Here is a 7,260-nt window from a genome sequence, read left to right as displayed (position 1 = left end):
CATGGATTTGTCTTCACTTTTCAAAATGTAAGGCATGTACTGTAGCTCAAGAAGAGCGTACTGGACAGCTAGATGACGATTATGGATTTCATACCACCTTTGGCGATGGAAAATGGAAGATTTGTAGAGGATCTAGGGTTATTGCCAGAGGCTCAAAGAGTGATACTTTGTATCCTCTCCATGTATCTAGTGTGTGTGACCATGTTGTTGCTGTGAATCAAGTAGCCAAGTGTTTCCTTGTGGCATGGCCAGTTGGGACACATGAGTTATACAGGAATGAAAGTACTTTCTCATTTTTGGTTTACTTACCTTGTCGTTGTTATGTTGATTTTGAGCACAATGATCATTATGTTTATGGTAAGCACGCACAGACGTCTCATAAAATGTCTATTTCACTAAAATATTTGCCTCTAGAGTTAGTACCTTCCGATATATATCAAATGCCAGGGTTATCTCTAGGAGGAAAGAAATACTTTGTCACATTTATCGATGATGCTACATGGAAGGTATGGGCTTACCCTATTCGTAGCAAGGATGAAGTGCTTGACAAGTTTAAAAAATTATTGGCATTGGTAGAGAATCATACTGATAAGACACTTAAGTGTCTTTGCTCTGACAATGGTGGGGAGTATGTGTCCAAGGCCTTTCATGCATTTTGTGACAGTAAGGGGATAAAGAGGGAGCTCACTGCCCCTCATAATCCACCCCAGAATGGAGTTGCAAAGCACATGAATTAGACCATATGGTACATGCATTACCCCATGGCTTTTGGGCAGAGGCTGTTATGACAATCGTTTATTTGATTAATAGGTCACCGAACAAGTCTTTGGGGGGGAGAGTCCCTCAGGAAGAGTGGTCGGGCAAGCCACTTTCATATGCTCATTTGCAAGTGTCTGGCTATGAGGCTTTTGTGCACGTAAAAAAAAAAGAGCATAGCAAATTGGAACAAGGTCATGTAAATGTATATTTCTAAGATACGGTGATGAGTGTGAGATGGGGTAGAGACTATGGGATCCCAAAAAGCGAAAGATAGTACACATCAATGGCATCATCTTCCATGAAGATCGCATGCATAAGTAGCCCATAAAGATTGAGGGGGTCAGAAGGGTTGTTTTCAAGGAGGATGTACTTGTTGGACATTGGTTTATGCCTAGTGTGGACAATAGCGTATACCTATTGTAAATACTCCTAAAAATGCAAGAAATGGTGCTGGAAATGACTAGCAAGGTATTGCCCATGATAACCACAGCTTCAACCTAAAAACATGCAGTTAGGACAGCCTGAACTGTCAGGACAGCATGTTGGAATTTCAGGATACCAACCTGTACATGCAAAATTGCAAGCTCGTATTTCAGGACAGTAACATGTACATGCAGAATTACAAGCTTGTATTTTAGGACAATAACCTGTAAATGCAGATTTACAGGCCCAACAGCCAACAAATGCAGATCCTTTGCTGCATAGGTCAACTCGACCTTCAAGGTAGCCAAATAGGTTTATTCTTGGTGCGCAGTATGCTGTAGATTATGTCATGTTGACAGATTGTGGTGAACTATCATGCTTCAAGGAAGCAATGACTAGACCAGACAACAAGAAGTGGTTTAAGGCTATGCTGTTAGAGATGGAATCTCTTGAAAAGAATGCTACTTAGGGCTAGGTGTAGTTGCCTAAAGGGAAAAAAACCCTTTCATGCAAGTGGGTTTACAAGATGAAGGTCACTTTTGGTTCCTTGCCAAAGTAAAAGCAAGGTTGGTTGCACAAGGGTAAAAGTAGGAACATGGAATTGACTTTGATGAGATCTTCTCTCCTGTAGTCAAAATAACTACTTTGAGAACCATATTGGGCTTGGTTGCAGCTGAGGATTTGTACTCATACAAATGGATGTAAAGATTGGTTTTTTACATGATAATCTGCATGAAGACATATACATGCAACAGCCTAAAGGTTTTGTGCCTAAGGGCAAAGAGAAGATGGTCTGTGAGCTCAAATAGAGTTTGTATGGGTTGAAATAGGCACCGAGGGAATGGTATCATAAGTTTGATACTTTCATGCAGTCTCAGGGCTTTCAGAGAAGACAAGTTGATCACTCCTTGTACACCAAGAAGGTAGCATATGGCAGCCTGATTATCTTGGTATCGGTGTTTCATTGCCTCCATATGTGAATCTCAGTGCAGAGGACATCCCTACATCTGATGATGAGAAGGCTGAAATGGCCAAGATTTCGTATGCTTCAACCATTGGTAGTTTGATGTATGCTATGGTTGCTACACGTCTTGACATTGCCTTTGCAGTGGGAGTGGTTAGCAGGTACATGGCAAACCCTGGCAAGAAGCATTGGGAGAAGCAGTGAAAGGTATTATGAGATACCTCAAGGGCACAAAGGATTTGTGAATCTACTTTGGTAAGCATAGAAGGCATCTATCGTTGGCTTTACAGATGCAAACTATGCTGGACATGCGGACTGTAGGAAGTCCACTACATGGTATGTGTTTAACTTCATAGTGGGATCTGTCTCTTGGATATCCAGGCTGCAGAAGTGTGTTGCACTGTCTACTACTACGGAGGTAGAGTATGTGGCTGCACTGAGGCATGCAAAGAGGCCTTATGGCTATCACATTTGGTTGCTGAGATTGGGATTACTGAGGTTCCTGTCCTCCACTATGATGGTCAAAGTGCTATCATGTTAGCATGGAACCCTGTCTTTCATGCAAAGACAAAACACATGCATGTGAAGTATCATTTCATCAGAGAGGTACTTGACAATAAGAGCATTGAGTTGGTCAAGGTGCACACTGATGATAACCCTATAGACCTTCTCACTACGGGTCTTGCAATAGAGAGGTTTGCCCATTGTCGGTAGATGATGGGTGTTGGATAGGTATAGTCTTTTTAGCTTTGTATATACTTAGACTTAGCTGGTTCTTTTCCTCTACCTTTGGGCACATTGCCTTTAGGGGGGAGGTTTTTGGGATACAAGGCAGTACCCATGTCTGCTCGTAAGGGCCAAGTTGTACATAGTACATATACCTATCTAAAACATTATTGAGGTACTCTTCAGTACCACAAATCTTGTACCTCTATCGCTTCTCTCTCCTTCAACTTGTACCTCTACACAAAAGCTCAATTGCAGCTAACTTAACACAAGTTTATTTGAATGACAAACACCAAATAGGTTTTGCTAGTGAATGAGGCATATTTGCATTTATTGTAATGCTCTTTGGTCTAACCAATGCGCTTACCACTTTTCAATGAATAATGTGTACGATTTTCAAAGACATGTTGCATAAATGGTTGAAAGTGTTTGTAGATGACCTCTACATGCACACCAATTGGGTAGACCATCTCGAGAAACTACAAGAAATCTTTGAATGGTATAGGCAATATAATGTTTCCTTAAACCCCTTGAAGTATCAATTCTAGGTGAAACATGGATGCATTCTAGGGCACATGCCATCAAAGAATGGCCTTGCAATAGACTTATCGAAAGTTAGAGTCATTGTGAAATTGTCAACACTGATGAACTACAAGGGGGTTCAATGCTTCCTTAGCCACACATGATATTATTAATGGTTTGTGCTAAACTACATGTTGATTGCTCGATCTCTATACAAGTTATCGATCATTTTCAAATGGATTGAAGAATGCTAGACTTATAAAACACTAAAAAAAGACTCTAACCATAGCACCAATTTTACAAGCCCTAGATTGGAACATAACCTTCAATGTGCATATTGACACCTCAAAGTTTATCGTGGGAGCAATGTTGTGTCAACTTGGAGAATATAAACTAGGCTACCTAGTATGCTTGTGTTGTGTCAACTTGGAGAATATAAACTAGGCTACCTAGTAAGCTTTGCTAGTTATAAGCTCATGAGCATTGAGATGAACTATTTCATTGCTAAAAGAGAAGGACTGGCAATGGTGTTTATTGTAAAGATTTTTCAACATTATTTACTAACGACACCCTTTATTTTATTCTTGGACCACTAGCCTCTACTATATCTAATTATTAATCCATGTGCTACTGATTGCATAGCCCAATGGTTGCTACTTCTTCTTAAATTTAACTTCCCGTTATAGCATGGATAGGAAAGCAGCATTACATGGCTGAGCATTTGTCTCGAATACCCAATGAAAAGCCAATAGAAAAAGGCATCGCAGATGACCTACTTGATGCACATTTGTTCAAAATTTCTAAGCACGTGATCTCTTTAAAGCTGACCTTAGACCCCATTGGGCTAATGACATTGTTGAGGTGTTGGAAAATGGAATACCTGATTGAGAAATAGAAATGTTTGACTTCATTGACTCGTAATCAAAGCGCAATCCTATCAATTGATCATTGGATAGTTGTATTAGTTAGGCCAAGATAGCCTCTTGAGGAATTGTGTCTATGAACATGAGATACATGAAATTTTGGCTAAAGTGCATGCATGAATTGTAGAGGGTCACTTTCATGGAGACTCCATGCATTGAGAAACCTTGTAGTCTTAGGTGTGCTAGCCAACTCTATTTCATAATGCTGCAAGGTTTGTCAACCATTGCGATGAATGCCAATGCACAAAAGTTCCAATCCGAAAGGACAAGATGAAGCTAACACCAATAATTGCATGACAACTATTTAAAAAGTACGGGATAGATTTTATAGGGCCTCTAAGTCCCACAACTTAATATTTTTCGGGACCAAAAATAGGCCCGACAATGACTCTATGGCTCTAGTAAGGCCTCCTATACTCACCCAAACAACCCCATGGCCTCAGGCTAGGAGCGTATAGACATTATGAACTGATTTATTGAAAGAACGCGTTTGTAGATACCATCTCTAGATTGTAGTCCAACGGGATGCCCTTCCCGAATCTAAGTAGAGGGAGTACCTAAACATATAGGTGGCTAACATCTCGTAACATAAAGAAAGGGAGCACCCCTCAGTTTATCGTTGTACATCTAAATACTCTGTCTCAACATAAGGTAGTGTTTGCCGGACTACTCCATGCCATTGTACCTCTAAATACTTACAATAAGATCGAAACCTATATGAAAAGTGTAGCAAAAAATTTAGATTTTGAGCCATATTTAGCACATAAAACCCCCTCTCTCCCTACCCCTTAGGGTTTTGCTTGCGATGGGTAGGTTAAGAGGTGTTTTCATGTATGTTTCTTCATAATGTAAGTAATACATACACACTAAAACATACCAATGGAGGTAAGTTGAAGCAAATTCTCATTCCCTGCCTCCATTATACTTGCACAAATATAGCCCTAATTTTTTATAAATTGTCACACATGATATCTAATTTTTTCTCAATTAAAACTCATTCTTTCTCTTTTTTATAATTGTTTGTAACTAATTTTTTTTCCAAATTTTTTTATGTGAAACACTTAAGAATACTCAGATTCATTAGTATTCCCCATTTTTCTCCATGGAAATACAAATTTTCATGATGAAACTCATAAAATTGATGATTTAGCATAAAATCACAATTTTGCGTGTTTTGAATAAAGTATATAAATAGTTAAGACTTGCTGTTCATGTTGATATTTCTGATTGAATGAACCATTTTCAAGCACTAGAAACCAATTTCAACCATAGGAAACCAATAGCCCACGTAAAATCACATATGCACGTCTCATAATAAAAAAATGGAAAGCCATTGATGCAATTTCTTAGCTGCTTATGCTTCCTTGTGTTCTTTTAATCTATCCCTCACATTTCGTCATGAATTGGTACCCGTTCTCCCTCATTCTCTCAGTCCATATGAACCATGTTTATGTGGTGAGAGAGAAATAGGAGAGAGAAAGACTAAAATTTGATCTTGCTGAATATTATATCATTCCTTGCAAGAAATAGAGTGTTGAAGAGTGAAAAAATGATGAAACTTAGGCTCAAGAGCAGAGAGAAGATCATCACTTTCAAAATTTTCCATTTTTAGGGGGATGGAGGAGGTGCCGAAAAAAATGCACCCCCCCTCCCCATGGTGTTTCGTTCTTCATGCATTTGCCCCTTCCTGATCAAGCTTTGCACTACACCACCAAATAACTAGTTCATTTCTTGCTTTTCACACTTGCTTGAAGTGGTTTCGACTCTATTGAGGGGGCAAATGGTCTCGAAATTGTGATCCGACTAGAGGGCAAATTTCTGGCGTTGAAATGTATCGCCTTGGCCTTTGTCACATGCATTCTGACTTCCAGATTTGGTAGCTGCTTCATAATGCCAAATCTTGTAGCCATTAAATGGGGGGTCAAATGGACTCTAATTGGATGAACGGACATTTGCCTTTGATTCCCAACGTCAAAATGTATCTAGGAAAACTCCAACTCCTTGATCCGCAACCATTTAATTTTCTATGAAAATTTGCTCTTTCACACCTCTTGCACATCCATTGCACAAAACCCCAATGGCACTACCACCTATTGCCATATGGGTGGTTAGAATCACTAAACTTGAATGTGAATATGAAAATCCCATACTTGCAGCTTACTTAAGTGTCACACTAATAGCTAGGAAATCTCACAAAGTCATGATGACTAGATGAGCATCGGCCACTTACTTTGAGGACTATAAAAGGTAATCCATATGGAGGACCTCCTTATGCACTATTGGAAAAATATCAAATCACGTTGATCATCAAGACTTAAAATCTATCTGCCCTTATAGGTGTTGCCTAACACTGAAGGAATTGCTAAGAAGGTAGTATTGGGGTCCCCATTTAAATGGCTAACTAAGTGTATAGTCGACCTCGAAGTACAATGCATCCACCTAGAGTTACCGAATGTTAAAATTATCGCAACTTTTAACAAGGGATCTATTTCTTCAAGTGAGAAGGTAGTACCACTGACACTTTCCACATTCTCCAATTGACCCCTTAAAAAAGTAATGATGCTCTCCTCAATGGTGATTTGCTCAAATCTTAGGTAAACCATAGTAAACCAATCAGTCATGTACCTCAATCCAATAGGAATGGTAACTTGAAAAAGCAACAATATGCACTCATGCACTTGTCACAAATGAGAACTAACCCTAACCAAGCACAATGGCAATGAAAGCATCATGCCCTAAACCCAACTCGATGGGTTCTTAAAGCTCTGCTCTCATGGCACAAGGCTACTATGCTGGCAACGTGAACATCTAGTTGCCAAATCTTGCACACAAGCCTACCTTGATGCCCTCACAATTGAAATTCTAGAGCATCGATCCTCACAACCAAGAAGGTAAGTTCTTTGACAACTATCACCAAGTACTATGCCTCAAGAAGTCTATAGA

Source organism: Lygodium microphyllum, chromosome 10 (genome assembly GCF_053477565.2).
Source record: "Lygodium microphyllum isolate KBCC chromosome 10, Lygodium_microphyllum_v1.1.10, whole genome shotgun sequence".
In the NCBI taxonomy this organism is placed as follows: domain Eukaryota; kingdom Viridiplantae; phylum Streptophyta; class Polypodiopsida; order Schizaeales; family Lygodiaceae; genus Lygodium; species Lygodium microphyllum.
This window is presented reverse-complemented; position numbering follows the sequence as displayed.